General features: G+C 31.5%; 1 protein-coding gene across 2 annotated transcripts in view; it reads left to right on the forward strand.

Moving 5' to 3' along the window:
* The first annotated feature begins 12,501 nt into the window (after window positions 1-12,501).
* LOC129754643 (calaxin-like) overlaps window positions 12,502-21,812 on the forward strand; it is a 40,832-nt gene continuing 31,521 nt past the window's right edge. The window contains exon 1 of one of the 2 annotated variants that reach the window (XR_008739052.1): window positions 12,502-12,882. The gene's annotated coding sequence lies outside the window, so the exon portion shown is untranslated. The remainder of the gene's footprint in view (window positions 12,883-21,812) is intronic. The other variant, XM_055750815.1, reaches the window with a different exon arrangement.

Consider the following 21,812-nt stretch of genomic DNA (forward strand, 5'->3'; position numbering starts at 1 on the left):
CATTTTCAAACATTATATTGATTAGAAAAGTGTTGCTGTAAAATTAGATGAAAAGTGGCTTTTCCTGAATTGTTAAAAATTTGTAAAAATCAGCTCTGTCAATTCACAATAAGATTCAATTTGTGTATTAAGTACAAAGTCCGAAAAAACGACATTTGAAATAATGAAAAAAAAATTTAAAATTAAGTATATTTTCAGTATTCTTTAAATGTTCTGGTTTTGTTCAAGTCAATTTTTTATTTTTGTATTCTGACGATCATGCTTGAAGAAAACTTCAATGTGTTTAAATACAGAGGTAAACACAAATCGAAAAAAACTCAGTTTATGACGACTCCAGCAAAAAAGTTCCATTTTCTGTTCAAATCAATTTTCAGCAATTAAAAATACTTGATCAGATAAGAGTTTTTAAATAGGAATGATGGCTAAACTAAATTGAAACTTGATAGATTAAGCGTTCTTAAGTTACCGGAAGAAAATAAGTTCGCTAACCAAAAGTTAGCGTAACTTATATTTGTATATTGAACTATAATTTTGGGTTTTTTTCCGACACAAGGGTATCCACTTGCTTTTATCCACTCAAAAGGAAGGCTGACTAAGGAACAGTGCTAAAATAATAAAAAAAATCTCAAAAATACAGGCTCAACAAAGTTTTCCGAGTCAGCTAGTTTAAGATAATTCTGCACTTTTCTGACATGATTTTAAAATATATAAAAAAAGATTTTAAATAAATGTTGTTACCCTTTTTCTCCAAAACCGCAAGTAATTTTGATCCCTGCGAAAAAAATAGAAATTTTATAAGTATTTGATTTCTTTTACCATTACTCTAAAATAATCAATTTTTAACGAATTTTTACCACTCCAAATTTAAAAAAAAAACTTTTGATTTTTTTTAAAGATCATTCATCATCATCTCAATCATCTTCAAATATAAATACTCACAAATACTCACAAAATCAAATACCCCTTCATTCAACAAAGGATGAAAATCCAGGATAAAAATCTGTTTTTGTTTTCTTTCAGATGGATTTGTTAGTTCATCAGTTATCAATGATTGATTTCATTCTAAATTGATTCATTTTGAAACTAATAGAAACTCCATATTATCAAAACTAGAGGTGATAGACAGAATATGAAAACCAATCATTTGAACGAACTCATAAAAAATTTGCCACTTGGGTTATCATTTAAATTCCACGGATAAATTTTGAAAATGGTGAGTCGTTTTTATGGAAAAACAATCTTTCTTGAACATTGAAACTTATCGTTTTCATCTTCATATTTTATTTTAATTTATAAAACATTCAATCACCATTAGTTTAAAAAAATGAAAGTTAGAAGAATTGAATAGATATTGATAATGAGCGGTTAGAACTTTATAAAAAGCATTTTCCTTTTGTTCCTCATGGGAGAAATTATCAATTTCATAATCTTGAAATGTTTTTACTGATAGAACATAACTGTACCGATAAGGCCGATAAATTAAATAAACTTTTTTTTTTTCAAATCAATTTACAAAATTTGTTTGAACAGTTTTTTAATGTTTAAATAAACTAATCGAATTTTATAGTTAAACTTATAAAAAATTCACTCATTTCTAAAGCTGTACTTAAATATTATTATGAACTTCAAACAAACATTTTATTTTGTTGTGAAAGAGTTTTAATATTTAAAAGGATTTTATCGCTGACTTTGATCCCTGACACTCATGAAGCTTTTTATTTTCTTTTTATCACATTGAATTCATCATCTTTGTGTTTGGAAAAATTCTCTCGAGATCAGAATGGATTTTTTTGTCTTTATCGAAAATTCATTATCGTTATTTAATTTTTTTTCAAATTTGTTATGATACAGAGGAAATTTTGAACTCTTCAATTGATAATAAAGAATCGCAGTGTTTTTTAAAAGGATTCAAAATAACACCTTTTAAAATTTTGCTTACAAAAATTAATCATGGTTAATTTCTAAACTTTGGATCTAGATTTTATTTTGTAATTTGAATTAAATTTCTTTTCAAATTTGAATCCAATGTCCAATGTTTAAAGTTCTGATTTCATTCGAAATTTTGATTCGCATTCGTTTCCTGGTGTTTCGAAAAAATTTATTTAATTTAATTTAATTTTATAGATTTTGAAACCTGTAAAGTTTCTCAAATTGACACATTTTTTTATAAAGTATTGCAGTACTTATGTTATTACACCGCTTGAATCGGTATAAAATTTGGTTTAAGATAAATATTAATATATTGCAGAAATCTTGAGCTATAATACACAAAATTCAGTGCAAAGTTTAATTTAGGTACAAGAAAATCTGAGAAATTGCAAATTGACCAAAAGTTCGAAAAATAGCTATTTTTGAAAATTCGTCAAAATTCCTATGTTTCGTAATTTGACAATCTAAAAATGCATAAAAGAGCAAAATAACGTCAACATTTCAACTTTTTTTTTCCAAAATCTATCTGGTGTGACTTACACAATTTTGACGGTTCATTGATTGTGAAGTACGGTTTTTACACTGATTTTTTACATTTGGTTATGATCTCAAACAATTTAAAAAAATGTATATCCTTATGTGCAACGTATAGTTTCTTATTTCAGCTTTCTTGGCCACAAAGTGCAATTTTTTGTGAGCATTCCGTAGGAATCCGAAAATCAAGCTTTGGAAAAATACTACATATCAAAGCAGTATTTTTTCCAAAGCACGGTTTTCGGATTTTTTTCCTTAGACAATGAATAGCGGAACACTGTAGTGTTGTAGGTGAATATTATTTGCGTTACTTTACGAGGTTTCCAAAATTATAAGTTTTGTAAAAATCGGTTGAAAAACAAAAGAGATATAGTGTGTGTTAACAGTTTATCACCGCTGGTTTGTGATTTTAATTTAATGATTAATGGCATTTCGGTGAATTATACATTCTAATAGGAAGAATTTCAAATGAAAGTAATGAAAATTATAGACGGATAGATTAGATTAGGAAGCATGAAAGGTGTTGAAAACACAAAATCAATTGGCAAAGAAAAGGGGGGGGAAATATGGGGAAATAAAAATGCAGTTCACTAATTGATGTGCATGGCTTAAGAAGTAGGGACGTTGACGGTTACTCAAATGCGTGAAACAATAAAAAGTAGTTGCGCTGCCGTGCAAACAACGAACACCCGAAAACAGCTTACACATCGATCGAACCAGCTCTCGCAATAGAAAACTTCATTTGAGCCGGCCGTACATTTCCTTTTGTCCGATCGGGGTACGAAAAACACGTGCTTCGATCCATCCATGTATCATTGTATAGATCAATGCAAAGTCAGCCTATCGACTTTGCTTCTTCTAGACAATAATACGATGTGGGACAAATGGTCTTGTGCGGCTAGAAATTTTCTCAAATCACGCTCTTGGCTCATTTTCAACACCTTTCATGCTTCCTAATCTAATCTATCCGTCTATAATTTTCATTACTTTCATTTGAAATTCTTCCTATTAGAATGTATAATTCACCGAAATGCCATTAATCATTAAATTAAAAGAGATATAGTAATTTTAGACGAGGAGCGTCAAATTAACACTCAAGGTCTAATCGGGAAGGTATTCTTCATGGGCTTTCAAGGTGCATCCATTAAAAAAGAAATGATGCAAAATTAAAGATTTGAAGAATGTGTTGAGGGTCCCCGAAGAAATTGTATTGTGTGGATGCACTTAAATGAAGCAACATGCCGCCCAACTTCCGATAGTTTCATTGGCTAAAATGCATAAAACGCGAAATCTGGCGTTATCTGGAAAATGATTTTTTTGTCTAAAATGGATTTAAGAATTTAAAAAGTCATGTAAGGGGGACCAAAGAAAATCCGAAAAATTCATATATTAATTTGATGCCAAATGACTTTGAAATGCATGAATCGAAGAGATCCAATCTTGCAATTTGTTGGTAAAATATCGACATTCTGGCTAAGTCCCAGAAAGTTAATATTTGAGCATCTCGACATTTTATGCCTTTATAAGTCATTTGGCATCAAAATTAAAATTTCAATTTTATTGGTTCGGTGCAAAATGTTTACGGTCCATTTTCGAAATTAGTCATTACCCATTTGTCAGCCACTGTAATGTTCAACAATCCACAAAATTAATTTGACTTTGGAGAGAAAAAAGGTCTACAAACTCAATTTAAACATTTAATGTAATTCAACAAATCCAAATTGACATATGATTATTGGAAATTGGTCATATCGTCTACGCAAATACTACCCCCAACCGTAAAAAAGCTTTAGAAACCCACTGTTTTGTTTGTCTAAAAATAAACTCATTCAACTAGCAACATCACAATCGAATCAACCGCAATTCAAATCTTACGCAACATCAAACCCCGTTTGATGACAACTTCAACTATTCAAAGAAGTCTCCAAACCACAAAATGGTAATAAGCTAGAAACAAACAAAAAGACTGTTCAAGTCGAGAACAATGCATTTTTTTGGGTTTTCTTTCGGGAGGTCCATAACGAGCAACTTACAGAAGCTCGTCTAATAATGGTAGTAAATTCGCCTAACAAGTGAACTAAACGTTAAATTTTATCTACCGGCTTCCATCTAGATATTGTACAGCAGGTGACAAGCCAGCGTGGGTGGATGCCGGTTGTTTTTTTCTAATCCAAGTTAGCTAGGAGATTTCCGCAAGATCGGTATGGTTTAAAATCTTACCTCTCGGATGGATGTCAGGGGTAAGAAGCTAAAGAAGGTGCTTATAAACCATCATGTGACACAATGCCAAATTACGGAATAAAAAAGGAAAAGTGTTCGGCGTTCGCTTACAGCCAAAAAAGTTTCTGTTGAAGAGTGTGGGTGGGTGGCCGGGAAAACAATGGCCAGTTTTCCCATATTAGACACTCGTGGGTGAAGAAAATTGCTAGTTTGGGCGAAGAAGAAACGATAGGGGGTACGGTAATCTCGGAGACAATGAACTTGTTTGGTGTTGTGTAAGATGATTCAACTGATTTTTTTTTCTTCATCAAGAAGGGTGGCGTAGAGTGATTAATTTGTCACGTTTTGTCAAAGCTTGCGTGGGTTCGAATCAGAAAAATAGCCACACGTACGGAAACTCGACCCATGTGGCTCAAGGTTTGCGACGAAAATCAAACGTAAAGAGACATCAAATATATAACAACCTTTCAATATGAGGCTTCAAAAACACCGAAAAATTAACATATCACAATTGTGTTCTGAAAGCGGACTGCGGAGTTTTGATCAAATATTCAATTCAATTGCATGTCTAAAAACTGTTTTCTTTTACTATCGAGGTACAGGCCCGGCTGCTCATTGAGATTTGTTCAGATCTTACTTTTTAAAACTCTCAAATTTAGAGGAAATCAAAGATCAAGAATTTGACGTACTAAAGGTAATTTTTGAAATTTATTTCATCAGATATGTCTTACCACAACCAATCGATACTAACCCAAACTTAATTTTTTTTTCTGCTTCAAACACTAATTGTTTACTAATATTCACAACACACTCTTTTTCAAAGTTCTAAACTCATGGTTCAACATTGAGAAATTGTCAACTAAATAATCACTTTCAATTTTTGTTAAAAATATCGCTCGAAAAAGCGTGTTAAAATATTAGATACCTTAGATTTAGAATCAGAATTTAATTCAAAATATTTTTTTTAAGATTTCCAATCTAGAGTCCGAAACATAAATTTAAAAAATAAGTAATAGAAACAAAATAATTTTTTTTTTTATTTAGACAAACAGAAATCTATTTTTCCTTGATTTAAAACAAAAATCAGATGCAGAAAATATTCAGATTCCTAAATTGACGTCTTAATTAAAAACATAATTTAAGATTTTGTTGCAAATAAACAAGACCGGAGAAAATTTCAAATCCATCTCTTGTCACACGGAGTTGGAACATCGCGAGGGGGGGAGGATAATGCAAAAACAAATAAATTGGAATAAATTGCAAAAAAGCTTGTATGCAACAATATTGCAAAATATATCATTGCTCAAGACCTATAAATCAAGTAATTTCTCATCGAAAAATTTAATTCAATCAAGAAAACAAATGGTGAAATAACTCTTACCATCTACAATTTTTTTTTGGCTTGTAGTCTTTCGGATATTTGATTTTTTTTTCGAAATTTACATGAAATACCTCAAACTTTATTTATTCCCTCCTTCGTGATTTTTCAAAGTTTCGAAAGGTGGGTTGACAAAAAATAGAAACTGATATTTTGTTTGTAATAATGAAAATAATGAAAAAATTTTCTGTTGTTATTGTTTTTTTTTAAATATTTCATTATTGTTTATTTTTTTCTCCATTTTCAAAAGAAAATTTTGAAATCCCGAGATGTTATCTGGAATTTGGAAAAGATCAAATCACTACTACAATAGAAATTTTCTATAAAGAAATTTTCAATTTTTTTTTGCATTTAAGAGAATTTTTATCAAACATCATAATTATCCAAATTTTCAAAATTTTGTCGAAAAGAAACATAAATATCTGATGAAAAAAAATGTTCGTTTTAAGAAAGATTCAAAATGGGGTGGAGGGTATTGTAAGTTTTTGCCATAAGGCTAGAATAGTTGTTGCACTCTGATCATCCTGTTGCTCTTGTATTTTATTCGACCACATTAAAGGTTTTTTTTTTTCAAAAATATTTAAATTGGAGATGATTTCCAAATTAACTAAACTAATTTTCTCAGTATACTCATTCCTATATCCTTTTATACAACTTCAATTTGTGAATTTTTGCGAGAAAATGTTGATATAAAAAGATTAATTTCGTAATTTGGGGTTATCTGAGAGTAAAAAATTATCAGTTTTTGAGCTCTTTAAGGAATATCTAATTTTTTTTTATGAAAAGAACATATGATAGAAGAGAATGGAAAAAAAAATCTTTAAGTTATTTATTTTTCCTGGGCTTCTTCGGATCAGCGCAAGGCTCACCACAATTTTTTATTGGTTCTCATTTTGCAACTATACGTTAAAAGAAGCAAACATTTGAGATGAATTTTATTTGTTATGAATTTAAAAATGATTGTGAAACTTTGATACTATATTACTATTCCGAAATTCTTCATTTTACAAAACTCCCAAATCAGAAATTAATCCCAAAATATTGTAATGATACAAACGACAGCTTTATCCGATCAGCCGAATCAAACCTGACAAGAAATACGACACATTTCGGGTAAAAATCAGTTAATTTCGTGAATATTTTTTAAGAGTTTGGTTAACACATAATAAACATTTCAGTTCCTGATGACGATTATAATATATGGATTGAAACGTTGGAACGTTTAAAAATAGTCTGTTTTGTTATTTTAACAAACTGAAAGTCGAAAGGATCGTCATAAATTCAAGTTACTGTCGTTTAAAACATACAATTAAAATACAATTCTCATTGTCATTTCTGGTTTCTCTGAAGTAAGATTATCAGAACAAATTTTGAGGAACGTAGCTTTTGGAACTTTATTCTTATTGATTGGGTTTTGAATTTCAAGGGTTCGTACAAGATTTTAAATAATTTTCGAACTTAAACTAATGAAATAGTACATAAGAAAGTTGATACAAATGATTAGCCGATTAAGAAAAATTTAAAATCGTATTTCTAAGACTTTAATTTATTTTAATCGTATTCGGCCGGAAAATCCAGACATTATTACTCAAAAACTGGAAAAATCCGGGCTTTATATTTCGAAATTTCAAGTCAAAACCCGGGCAGTATTCGGGCAATTACGGCGAAAATCCTAGTATTCAAGAGAAAAATAAAAAATCGATTTTATTTTTTGGTTTGATTCGATTTTCTACTTCGTACTAAAATGTAGGTTTTTCGTTAAGAAGTTTAATTTTGAAAAGGCCTGCTTATTGTACTGAATAAAACAGTGTCAAAAAGTATTACTTTTCGATACAAATTTTAAAAAAATGTCAAAAAGCGCTACTTTTCGACACTGTTTTGATTCCAAAGAAGATCAACAAACCGTTACTTGCAAGTGTAATACATTAATTCTCGTAGGTATTTTTCGGTATTGCAAAAATTGTGTATTCAACTCGTGACAAAATTCGATTTCTCCAGCACTGGGTGTAATTATTCAAGCCTCGTTAATGGAAAAATCTACTTTTTGAAATAAGTTATGCATAAATGATGTTTTTGAAAAATGTTTGCAAGCCTTTTTCAATAGAACAAGCAACAAATAATCGTAGTCAATGGCAAAAATTACGAATTATGGTATCTATGTGAGTCTGAATTTTTCGTTAAGACTAAGCTTATATTGTGGATCAAATCTGCAAAATCCGATATTCTTCGACACTCGAGCAACCGGCCCGTATTGAGCTTTTCTCATTTTTTACTGAAAATCCGGGCAAGCCCGGATTAAACCGGATAACTTGAAATGATTTTAAAATATCTAAGAAACATATAACTTTTTTCTCTGAAGCCTAAATTACAAATGGTCTTCCAGAAATATGATCATTAATTGTGAGCTTTTATTTTTGCCAAAAAAAAACGCACTATAATTTTCAACTGTTTTTCTTAAGTTATACCGGAAACAAGAGCTGAAAATTTCCGAATTTGAATTAAGCGTTTTCAAACTCATCCAAATCCTTCATATCAAAACAACGAATATAAATATATTTTATTTTTTCTTATTGCTGAATCTCTTGTGTTCTAATAATTTACCTTGAATTTCAAAATCTGAAGAAATGTTAATGAATTTAAAGTTTTACACCGTATTATTCCATTTTCAATTCCAGTGTAGCAATACTTGTATTTTATTCACGATTAACCATAGAATGTAATTTGATGTGAAAGATTCTAAACGGAATTACATTAAAACAGATTTAATATTTGAATTGTGTTTTTCAAATTTCATAATTTGATTCACTTTAAATGTTTCATAAATAATCCCTGAATGATGATAAGTTTAGGACTAAAAAAAAAATTTGAGCAAACGAATCATTTAATTCAGAACCACAATTCAGATTTTGAAATTTAATTTTGAATTCAAAATTTTAAATCAGATTCTGGATTTGAAATTTCAGTTTTCAATTTTTGTTTCAGTTTCATGTGAAAGTTTTTTTTCTCTGAGATCAGAGTATTGATATGATATTCTCATTTTGAATTCATGATTTTAAATTGTATTTAAAAATAAAGAAAAAAAATCATTTTAAAAAGTGGTTTTCAGTTCAACAGAAACATTTGTGCTAAGGTGTTTTTGATTGAAACTTTATTGTGGAGTATCTTTGAAGGAAATTCATTTAAAAAATAAACTTTCTCTAATAAACCATTATTTTGTACGTTTTTGTTTAAGTATGGAAATTTTTTTTACTCAAACTTCAAATCATTTTTTTTGTTTGATTATGATTTGATTTTTTATTTGTTTGATTACGGTAACTGCTCATAAATTGGTACACCGAAACAAAAACAAACAAAACTCTTTTTATTGTGAAAACGATTCACAATGCATACAAGAAAGTTTGTTATTTCTATGCAAAAGGAAAATGAAGCTTTAGTTAATTTTTGAAAGCGATACTCGTTTTTTACGTCGCATTTTTTTTTATTTCTTCAAGTCGATTATTTTCATTAGTCTGTATTTTGTAATATTCTGAAAAATAAACGTAGGTACTTCCTTGTAAATCTTTTTGTTTGAAATCGTCTAATCAGTCTTAATATCTTCAACGGATAAATAATGGAGATTTGGAATGCATTCTGTAAAAATCAGAACCTACAACAAAATCATATAAGGATAAATTTAAAACCTGAGCTTTTCTTTTGAAATATTTAAAGTTGTCACAAGAAACACTTAAATTTCTACCCTTCATTTTAAAGTTTTTAATTTTTTCATTTAATTCATTTTTAAGAGAAAAAGTTATACGCCAACGGGATAAAAATAGAAAAAAAAATGTTTTGCTTTTTCTATGTTATGCATGCCTATTTGATCTATTTTTAATTTGTTAACACAACAAAACAAAATTAAAATCCAATTTCATTAACATTAAATAAAGGTCACAATGTCGAAAAAAAAAAGAAAATAAGAGAGCAAATGAAAGACATGACCTGACAAAACCTGACAACTCCAAAGGAAAAATTTATTGCATTTGAATTTTTTTTTACCATATAGGCAAAACACTTGAAGTCTCAACGTCTTTTTTACTTTTTGCAAGGTGCAAGCTCTGTTGATTCACTAAACATGGTTGAAATATCTTAACAAAAGAAAATTGCAAATAACATGATTCTGTACATATACAATTTTTGGCATTATATTTGTTTTGTTCTTTCTAAGCGTATATAAAAGATACTTTTAACCCTTCGTTTCATGATTTTTTTATTTTTGCCTTAAAAATCATCTTAAATAGTTGAAAATAATGAGTACATGAAGAAAAAAAAATTAATACAAAATACGATTTTTCCATTTTTCCATACATTTATTGTTGCAAATTTGTTACTTTATGAAACGAAGGGTTAAGATTAAGTGATAAATTACCATTTTGATTTGAAAAACAGTACCACGTAGTAGAAAATTTTGAAAATTATTAAGTCCATCCACTAGGAAAAAGTTCTAGGAATTTATAGAAATTCGTGCTTTAAAAAAATGAAGTAAAGAAATATAGATTCGACTTGAAAATTTTTGCACATGAATTCAGTTATATTTAAAATCAATATGATTTTTTGTGTAGAATTTTTGCTTATTGTTCAACGAATAGGGATTATTTTTTTTGAAAAACTGTTTTGTCATTTATTTAGTTGGGTTCCTATTATATCAATAAGCATACTCTTTAAGCGAAGGTAATATTTTTTAATGTTAGGAATACCGAGATCATATTTTTTTTACATCTAATCCAATCAAATTTTTAACGTTGCTTGTGAAACGAAGTTCATACAAGATCAGCTAGTTTAATGATAAATTCCAGAAATGTAATTATTTTAAATATTGAAACTCTGCCAATTTGAAAAATAATAGGCAAGTAAAAATAATTTTTTAAATAAATAATAATATTTTTTTTCATAGTTATAACTAGCTGACCCGCACACTTTGGTAAGCATTGGAATTTTCTCAAAAATAATGCTCATGATGTTTTTCATTTTCGTTTATTCCATTTTCATTCGAGCTTCATCATATTGAACGTTTATTTTTATTCCTTTTCCCTGTTATTACCTTTACTTCTTTAACTTTTTTCTCAAAAGTCAAAATTTCTCGCGATCTTCGGAAAAGTTTATCATTAAATTTCAACTCATAGAACCTTCATTTTTTAAATCCTTGTTTTCTTCTTAAGTATTGCAAAACAGTGCAAAAATTGTTTAAATGAATTTTTAACCATTTTTCAAAGTTATTTAAAAAACAAGAGCTGCTATAAATATAAAATGCTTATTTGTAATCAGCGCCCTCGTATTGGTATAAATCAGTTCTTAAGTTCTTGGCACCTCGGAAAAATTTAAATTTTGTTGCCATGTGTTATCATAATGTGGCCAGGTTTGTCCGGATAAAAAGTTCAAAATTTGAGAACAGACCGGCCTAGCCCGGTTTGCTTGGATTTTATTTAACAATGCCCGAATTTTTCCCGGATTTATTCACTTTTTTTTGGTAAATCAAACAAAAAATAGCAAATTGTGTTGTACTTTTTTAATTTTATGTAAATAATCCATGAAAGGCCTAAGATACGATTTAAAATCTGTCGATAAATTTTGATGAAGTTTTTTTTCAGTTTTTTCTTGATTTTTTTTTTTGAGTAATTTCTGGGATTTGAAATTTTTTTCCCAAATTAGCCCGGATTTATAAATGGTTGTCAATTTTGAAATCAAATTCTCAGATTTTGCCAGGTTTTTATATAAAGTTGCCCGGATTTCTCCGGCTTGGATTGGTGCTGTAAAACTCTAGCAACCTTATGTTTTCATTGCAATCGGGCTTGTGATATAGCTCAGTTGGCAAGTCAGTTGCCTCCTGCGCCGATGTCCGTGAGTTCGTAAGAGTAAACATCGAACACAGTTGTACCGGATAAGTTTTTCAATAACTGTCCACCAACAGCAACGTTGATATAAAGTCGCGAATGCCATAAAGATGGTAAAATGACTATAATCGAAGAAAAAATCCTCGCAACATTCTTGCATCGAATTTTCAAATTCTTCACCCAGCAGTCAGTAAATCAAAAGACAGAATTCACCAAATGCCAATCGAAAAATTGAAAGTTCACGCCACCAATCCCATAGATACATGTTCGCCTGCATCACCAAAATCAATTCCTTCGACCGCAACCATTTTCACACCACCAAAAAGTTTCGCATCGCGCGAAACCACCACCTGCCATAAAATATCTACCACCCCCACAAGCCTGAGGCGGGAAAACAGACAGTAAGCCACCCACCCATCCATGCCACCCACATGCGGGGGAGCTACTTTAACCTGATTTGGGGCAACCTTCAGGGGCTTTCGTAAAGTGAACGATTGTAGGCATGTAAGCTCCACGTCAAGGGTTGGTGGCCAGAGTGATTGAAACGAGCGTTTGTTTATATCAATAAACGGATAAAAATACTCGGATCGAACTTTTCCTGTGCTAAGTTAACGCTGCTGCTGCGGCTAGTTTTTGCATCCTGCGGCCTGAAAAACCGACGACGTGGGCGTCTGACTAGTGGAAATCAATCGTTTTTCAAACGGAGATTATTTATTTTGTGTTGTTTTTGAACATTTGATGTGTGCGGTTCGTTGTTCCACGTGGTGATTTAAAGCGACTGGAATCCCGTTTCATTGAGTTGTCTGTTGGCCTTCGGGCGGTTTGGGGCCTAGATTTTCTCGCGAAAATCCCTTAATCAAATTCGGTTCCTTAGAATAGGAAAGCGTATAGTGATATCCCTGAAAATCCAAATTTCACAGAACCGGGCTGCGTGATTATTCTTTCGCTAGTTGGGTAAGTTCTGGGAAAACCAATCGGACTAAATGATAGCCTTCTGCTAGATATTTTGGTCCAAGATAAGAAAATTCTTTGTTCGTGTTCTTCGAACAGTGGAAATTGGAACAAATGGTGGGAAAATCGTGCTGCGGGTGCCTGTTAATTAAAAAGTTATTCCTTTCATGAGAATTCTGTTTTATTGTGCTTTCCGATTTGAATCCGTTCGATGAAGTGAGTTATGGTGAAATTCAAACAAAACAAAAATTGCGTGGAAGTTAAAATGCCTATGGCAGATGAAACGTTTATAAGCAAAAAATTGCAGACTTTCAGGCGTTTACTGAGCACAGTTTATGGCAGTGAGGGTGTGGCTTGAAGAATTGTAAAAAACTTAGTGTGAATAAACTGCAAATCTGAAATGGGTTCAGTACCTTCTATCTTTAGACAAATTTATGAAAAACGTGAAATCCATGCTCAGACATGATACCTTTAGAAGTTCTCGCTCGATTGAAACATTTTTGAACCTGAAATTTCATTTGCACCTCAATTCGTCTGGATAGAATCAAACTTGAGCCCTTCTACTGTGAATCTACATTTTCGAAAGTCTTCGGTTCATGCTGCAAATTTGTCACTGAATGCTACAGGTGTCGATACGCGTTGCGGTGTTGCGTGACAAAGTTTGTTGTTTGTTGCGTACGGTAAAATGAGCAACTGTGGCGTCAAATTGAATATCAATTTCTGGTTTTGTTATAATTAAACTTGAATGCAGTTTCACGTCCTTATTCAATTGTATGTTTACAACCCGTCCTAGAAAGAATCCGCTGGGATATATTTTGGGTTGAATAAATTATAATTTGGACACAATTTCATAAAAAATAATTACAAAACCTGACGCTTGTCTTTCACTAGCTAAGCTATACATATTTTAAAAGACATCAAAAATCTTCAATCTTTTAAATACGATGAACGCAAAATTTTCCCATCAAATTTAATGATTTTACGCCAAAGTGTGTCAAAGCGTTTTTGTTTGTCGAGTTTTCAACAACTTCATTATAGTTGACAAATTTGATAAATTTCTGTCTTTTGCTGATGTTGACTTTTTTTTTAAGATTTAAAAATGTTTTATCATGGTTTCTGCTTTTTAACAAATTAAGAACATTGACGATAGTTTTGGCATTTTTATGCTTGTTTTGGCTCTTCAACTTCCAATTTTCAAGTCATTTTTCTTGGGCTTCGCTTGTTTAATCAGTTTAAGTATTTTGACATTGGCGAGACGATCGGGGGCGCACAAGCGAGGTGGTTAGACCAAGTGTAGCGTGATCTGGCGAACGTGGGGTGCCCGGGAAATTAGAGAACGGTTGCTATGAACCGAGTGAATTTTAGGAATTATGTTCGTCAAGTTATGTCGTAAGACAGAATACTATGTAAATAAATAAATAATTTAGGCATTGGCATTGAAGGAAACAAAATCCAAAACATTTTTTTAAGCTTCCTGATTTTATCCAGACCATTTCAGAATAGTTATCTGTGTTGGAAATGGCAATAAACAGTCTACATTTGCCATATTTTTAGAATTTAATGATTTAATGCAGAAGCATGGATAACTCAAATAAGGGGGATAAAGAGGGAAGTGGTCATTACTGTGCATTAGACTGAGTCGATTTGGGGTCATTTCTAAATGTCTCAAACCCTGGGGTCTAAAAAGCTTCGTGTTGGTTCAAAACTCATCCATGATTTTTTGCAGAATTTTCAAGTTACGTTTACATGAGTAAATTTGAAATTTTTTGTTTGTATGGGAAAATTGAATATTTAGTACCTACTGAAAAAACAACATCATTTTTGTTTCTTCTGTGGAACCGAGCTTGTTAATGGTTTTGGTGCCATTTTTAAATTCTCTCAAGGAAATTTTCCGCTGAACATCTTTGTAGAAGACTGCAAATTCGTATCTTATTAGGCAAAAAAATTATTTGCGGTTTAACAGGGGTATGTCTTTTGGCAATAAAAATCTATAAATTCAATTGACATCACTGCTGGGGCTTCGCGAATACTCCATACAAAGTAATTTTTGCAATACCTCGCTAGGCACCCAGCAGTGATGTCAATTTAATTAATAGTTTCTCGATGTCAAAAGTCATATCTCTCTTAAACAGCTAATAACTACGACAAAGCTATTCAGCGGAAAATTTCCTTGAGAAAATTTATAAATGGGCACCAAAACCATTAGCTTTCTCAGTTCCACAGAAGAAACTAAAATGATGTTGATAATTCAGAACATAATATTCAATTTCCCATACAAACAAAAAAGTTCAAATTTACTCATGTAAACGTTACTTAAAAATTCTGCAAAAATCATGGATGAGTTTTGGACTAAAACGAAGCTTTTAAGGCCCCAGGATGTGAGAAATTCAAAAATGACCCCAAATCGACTCAGTCTACTGTGCATACTTAGAGCAAGTTCACGGGTTTTGGGGAAAAAGTGGTAGAAATTTTGGCATTTTGAAAATTTTACCATGCAAAAATTTTTTAAAGATTTTGGGACGTTGTATTTTTTTACAACACTGTCAGCCGTATGTGATAGAAATATTGCTATTTTTGTATCACAGCATGCGAAAACACAACACGTGTTGTAAAAAAAACTAGAAGGCCACAGATCTTGAAAATATTTTTGCATGGCAAAATTTTCAAAATGTGCCGTAAATGTCAAAATTTCTACCACTTTTTCCCAACACCAGTGAACTTGCTCTTAGGAGAATACTTATTTTCTCTTATATTCCAAAAGATAGGAGTCTGAAAACTATATACAAATAAGCAGACACCTGTTTCTATACATTGGAGCTGCGTTGCCGATAGCATCTTTGTCTTCTATGTCAACTGTCGTAAGATCGAATCTTGATTTTGAAATTACATGGTAGAATAAAGATTATAGCAGTTTAAGACGCTAATAGATTATATCTTCATGATGAATGTATAAAACTTGGGATCCCAAATAAGTAAAAAGAATAAAAGAGCTTATTTTTTTTTTATTAATTTGAGAAAATTAGTCAAAACTCGTTAGCTAATTTTATGCACTATTTTGGCAAAGCAATAACACATCACAAATATTTTGAAGATAAAGGTTTTCATTCACTTATCAACATTCCCGAAGACTGCGAGTTATTTTGGTTTCTGAGAAAAAAGTTATCGAATTTGAATCAAATTTCAATTGAATTTAGATTGGAAAGAATGTCAATTTGAGTTAAATTTTTGATATTTTTTTTAAACCATAAGTCAAACCGTTTTTCAGTCTTCTACAAAGTTGGTAAATGAGTTAGAATGTTCAATATCCAATACTAAATGACTTACCTGAATGATGTCAGAAAATGTCGTAATCTTATAAGGGGGCATCCATAAATTACGTAACGCTCCTAGGGGGGGGGGGGGAGGGAGTAAGCTCGAGCGTTACGAATTGTGACATAGGGGAGGGGGGGAGGTATGCTCATCGTTACGTAACGATTTTTTCCTTAAAAATTTTAGTTTAATTGTTACTTTGATTTATCGGCCTAGCGGTGAAAAGTGATGTCCTTTTTAGTAGGGACATCTAAAGATTATGAAATTTTTATATAGATGGATAGAAGGTTAGAAGAAATGAAAGATGGTGAAAATGAGCGGGTAGAATTTGTCTAGAAGCATTACCATCACATACCAAATTTTTGTTCCTCACGAGCCTACTACTATGAAGTGGTAGATACAGATAGAGTTGCATCTACCACCACACATTAGTAGGCTTAGCGTGGTCCGCCCCACAAGCGAGAACTTGTAGTGCGGACGAACTACAAGTTCTCGCTTGTGGGGCGGACCACGCTAAGCCTACTAATGTGTGGTGGTAGATGCAACTCTATCTGTATCTACCACTTCATAGTAGTAGGCTCGTGAGGAACAAAAATTTGGTATGTGATGGTAATGCTTCTAGACAAATTCTACCCGCTCATTTTCACCATCTTTCATTTCTTCTAACCTTCTATCCATCTATATAAAAATTTCATAATCTTTAGATGTCCCTACTAAAAAGGACATCACTTTTCACCGCTAGGCCGATAAATCAAAGTAACAACCAAAAATTACGGTGGTTAATCTCTTCATAAAATTTTAGTTTAATTGCAGCAGCTTTTTAGATGTCATGCAATTTTTGCAGAGTAATAAGCAAACCAAGATCAGCTTAAAATTTGAAGCTTCAACAAGATTGAAAACGGTTAATAACCTTTCCTCTTTAAAGATTCTGAGATCTCCATAAAATATGCGTTGGAAATCCGTGAAACAACTGTTGGAAAGCCAAATATTAGGTACATTTACCTCCAAGAACTCAATCTTATCTTAAAACGGAAATTTTACTATATTTTCTCTATTGATTTAAAAAATGCAATTTTGGTTATTCTCACGAATATCACTAAGTGGAGTATTTTTTGCATAACAAGCTATGCTCCTGGAACAAAACAACCCAAGCAACCAAAAGTCCCATAAAACAGGTACAAAAACGCTTACGCAGCCTAATAATTGATATGAAGTGCGTTCTATGCAGCTCAAAATTTAAGTTCTTATTGATACTTTCAAGTTTCAAAACAAGTCTTAATGATCTTCTATTCAGTTTCCAGCGGCCTCCTAATTCAGCTTCCAAAAAATCGCAAAATGAGTAAAAAATAGTCTCTCTATCTCAACTAAACCGTTGGCTTCGGTTTATATCACCTTCTCTTGATTATTTACTGTGTTCTGTACCGGTGCCGCCATGATGCCACACGCCGGATTTCAAACTTGACAAATTGCTCAATTGCTTCTTTCCTTCATTTCCTACATATATCGCATCAGAATGGTCACTCAAGTACAAAATTACTTATTGAAAAAAAACTTACCCGGCCTGGGTATCGAACCCCGACCTTCGTGGTGAGAATCGAACACGCTACCACTAGGCCACGCCTAGATGTTGTTCTAACTGAAACTAAAACTCGAAGTGGTGATTTGATTTTGAAAGCACATCAATGCACTTTTTGTGACTTATCAAATCTCGTTTGAGCACTTTTGTGCCCTTTATGTGACTTACCAAATCCCGTATTGAGCACTTTTGTGCCCTTTATGTGACTTAAGTCCCGTATAACGTACGTGTAGATCACTTTTGCAGCTTTCAAGTTCGTTAATGAGCACATATAGTTCACTAATGGGAATTGGGCAAAACAAGTCACATACAACGTACATATTAATCACTTTTGCAACTTTCAAGTTCATTAATGAGTACATAAAGTTCACTAAAGGGAATTGGGCAGTTGATTCTCTTTGTCAGCCAATATGTAACTTTCAATGCCTTCATTCAAGTAAATATGTGACTTTTGGTTGCTTGGGAAGGTAGATCATCAGTTAACACGCACAGAGCAACTAGTAATAAGACAAATAATTTATTTTATTAGAGAGTTATCATCAATGAGTACTAAGAAGCGATTTGGATTGGATAGATATAAATTCCGATTTAAAGAACGTTGAAAAAATTTAGGTTAATATCTTTTTTGAACTTCGAAAATCAGTGTTTAAAAACATGAGAAGATAGGGGGGGGGGGGGTAATTGTCAGCGTTACGTAATTTTCATAGGGGGTACGTCGAAGCGTTACGCTTTGTGACATACGGGGGGAGGGGGTCAAAAAAGTGCATTTTTTGCGTTACGTAATTTATGGATGCCGCCCAACAACTTTGAAAAATTGAAGAAATTTTTATTACAACGTTCTTTTATTGAATCCAATATGATGATGACATTATTTTTAACTTCTTAAGCTAGCATTTTATTTTTATTTAAAACATAAAAAATCCTTCAATAAAAGTAGAATTTTTAACATTTTTCGATGTCGTAAAAATCTTTACCCAGTATGACGGATTGGCTTAATGATATCACCTACATATTGTTGGCTGGTTTAATCATTTTATTCCCACTTTGTTTGTGTTAAAATATTAGTCGAACAATCACTAATTTTTTTCAGTAAATAGTTTTATAATTAAGTTACCTGTCTGGGGTAAGGTGCAACAAAATGTAAATCAAATAGACATCTAGTAAATTTCGATTCTATATGCTCGGAAATGATTGCTTTGCATCAGACATCTGTCAACATTGAAATTTCATACATCCGAACATTTTGTTTTATGATTTCAGCAAGTAGAATTTTTTGTAATATTTTTTTACCCCTATACGTATGCAAATAATTTATGTTCAGAAAAATGTAAAAATTAGTTTTTTCATTAGTGTTTTATGCGTAGTGGTTTTTATAGCATCTTAAATTTATCAAAAGCTTTAAATTTGTATACGTTTTCATTAGATTTTTCATTTAAAATTAAGTTTGTTGAAAGTCACTCCTTTTTCTAAGTAGGTATAGCGAAAATTAAAGTATCTAAAAAAAACCAATTATTTTTCTGACTACGTCAATTTCATGTCCAACTAACCTTAAAACCAGGGCCGGATTAACTCATCGGGGGGCCTGGGGCAATTTTTCACGGGGGGCCCCTATAATTCGATTTTTTTTCAAATGCTATCCAGAAAATACAAAATCTTTCAAAAAGTAAAAAAACTAGAGTTGAGTGCAGTATACTATCTTCAAATGGCCATGTTGTCTGCGTAGAACATAGTTTCTGGTATCTTCAAATTTTTTTTATCAATCACGTGCAAACATTGGGGAAGAGTTCAGAAATTTCTTAGAAATGAAAACTCTGATTTAAGCTAAAAAATGCAAAATTTAATTCTCATTTTTGTAAACCCTTATCACCAACTAAAATCCTCTCATTCGAAAAAAAATGAACTGATTGATATTATAAATAATTTTCATATCATCATTGATCGTTTGGTTTGTGCTTATTCGAGAAATATTGACCACGTGACAATTAGGAAATATCATGAAGATTTGAAACATAGAAAACAAAATTTGAAAAAAAAACAAAATAATAAAATCCACGTTCCATAGAGATACAGATAAAAGAGTTTAAGAATTCAAAACCTTAATGCACGTTTTATTCAGAACCAAAATTCAGTGTTTCATTCAAATCTCAATCTTAATTCCAAATCAAGTTTTGAGAAACAAAATATGAATTAAATTTAAAAAAAATATACAAAGTTACAATCAGAGCAAAAGCAGAAATTGCACCAAATGCTAATTTCATTCGAAGCTCTCAAAGCAAAAGGGATATTAGTGCAAAAATGATCAGTTGAAAAAATTGAGAATAATGATTACATGTTTAAAACACAGAATCAGTTATCATTGAAAAAATCAGATAAGGAATCCAAATTAGTTTAATTGGGGGCAATTGCCCCTTTTGCCCCTCCTTTAATCCGGCCTTGCTTAAAACTTTTGATGCATAATGGGTATGATTATCTGTGGACATGAAGTTTTAAGAAACCATTGAAGTTGAAAAGTGTTGCATGTTGCCCCAGTTGACGATACTTAAAAAATAAGTATTTATACCGATTTTTGAATTTTCATATCGAATACCGATCTTTTCGGGCTTGAAAATACCGATTAAAAAGAGGCAAAGTGGCTTGCTCGACTCAAATCCCGAATCGATGGGTGGGGATCAGTGATGTCACATTTTAATCGGTATTTTCAAACCCATAAACATCTTTCAACTGAATGAAAAACCTTAAAATCGGTTTAAAAATCAGTATTTTGAGTATTATATAAAAAATAATACGTTGTGAACTTCCTAGCATATTATCTCTAAATAAAAATTCCATTATAAATCTAATCTTAATTTTTTTCTACCTTTGCCAAGCCGATAGCCGTGTCCATTTCCCGGGCATTTAAGCGTTCCCGGGAATCGGGATATTTGACGTAGGGAAGAATGACCCTGGTTGGTAAACTCCCTTGCAAAAAAAAAAGGATGATCCTTTTTCCGGGAAAAAATTAAAATGAAGATTTAAACATGAAGATCTTATCCATCTTCTGCGTACGAATCCCTATCGATATGATTTTTTTTTTGGCTCTGGCATTTGGTGTTTTTGGCATTTCAAACTTTTTTAATGCCTCGAAAATTCAACAAGCAAACCCAAGACCCAAAAACAAGGTATTTTAACTGACAAACTGGTCTGATTCTAGCTGCAAAAATTTGAAATAATTGAGAAAGATTGTTCACTTTCGATAAAAGTTAGTTCAGGATATTGATCAATTATCGTAAATTTTCAGATAACTATCCATTTGCTTCACAATATGTCATTTCTTTGCTTATAATTTTGCTACTGTCGAGTGTCGACAGTACCCGAAACGGAAGTTTTTAATTATGAGTGTTGCAAAATAGAACATTCAGATTCTTTCCGTAGCGTTATGTTATTGAAACTCTTTAGTTGTATAGATTCTTTGTCGTTTTTAACTTCAACACTAAGTTTTCGATTGTAATTTTTTTTCTCAAAGTAAATGTAATAACCAAATTTAAGAAAAACTAATATTTTAGATGAACTCGTCAAAGTACAACTGTCACATTCCTTGCTTAATCGGATTCATTTTTCCATTTAAGATCATGTTATCTCTAAGTACCGTAATCCGGGGTAAGATTGATCACTTTTTTCAATATTTTTCGAATATTTCTTCTGTTAAGGGGAATGGGGCATGTTTCATATTTTTAAAACCAGTGCTGGATTTCAATGAACGTAAAACATGGTTGCAAAAATTTATTAACCTGTTTTAAATTTGATTTACAAATCGATTTCGTCTCTTTTTAGAATTTGATGCTTTGGGGTTACATTGTTCACTCTCTATTTTGACGGTCTTATCAAGTTTTCTTGATCATAAAGGATGCAAAACACCTTTATAATATTGATAAATGCTAGTTTATTTCAACGTTTTCTTTTAAACCATTTATAATCGAAAAAAACAGTGATGTTGCATACATTTAGGTAAAAAAATGATAACAATTGTCAAATAGTTTAAGCTTCAAAATACGAATGAAAAGTTACCTTA

Source organism: Uranotaenia lowii, chromosome 1 (genome assembly GCF_029784155.1).
Source record: "Uranotaenia lowii strain MFRU-FL chromosome 1, ASM2978415v1, whole genome shotgun sequence".
NCBI classification, from domain to species: domain Eukaryota; kingdom Metazoa; phylum Arthropoda; class Insecta; order Diptera; family Culicidae; genus Uranotaenia; species Uranotaenia lowii.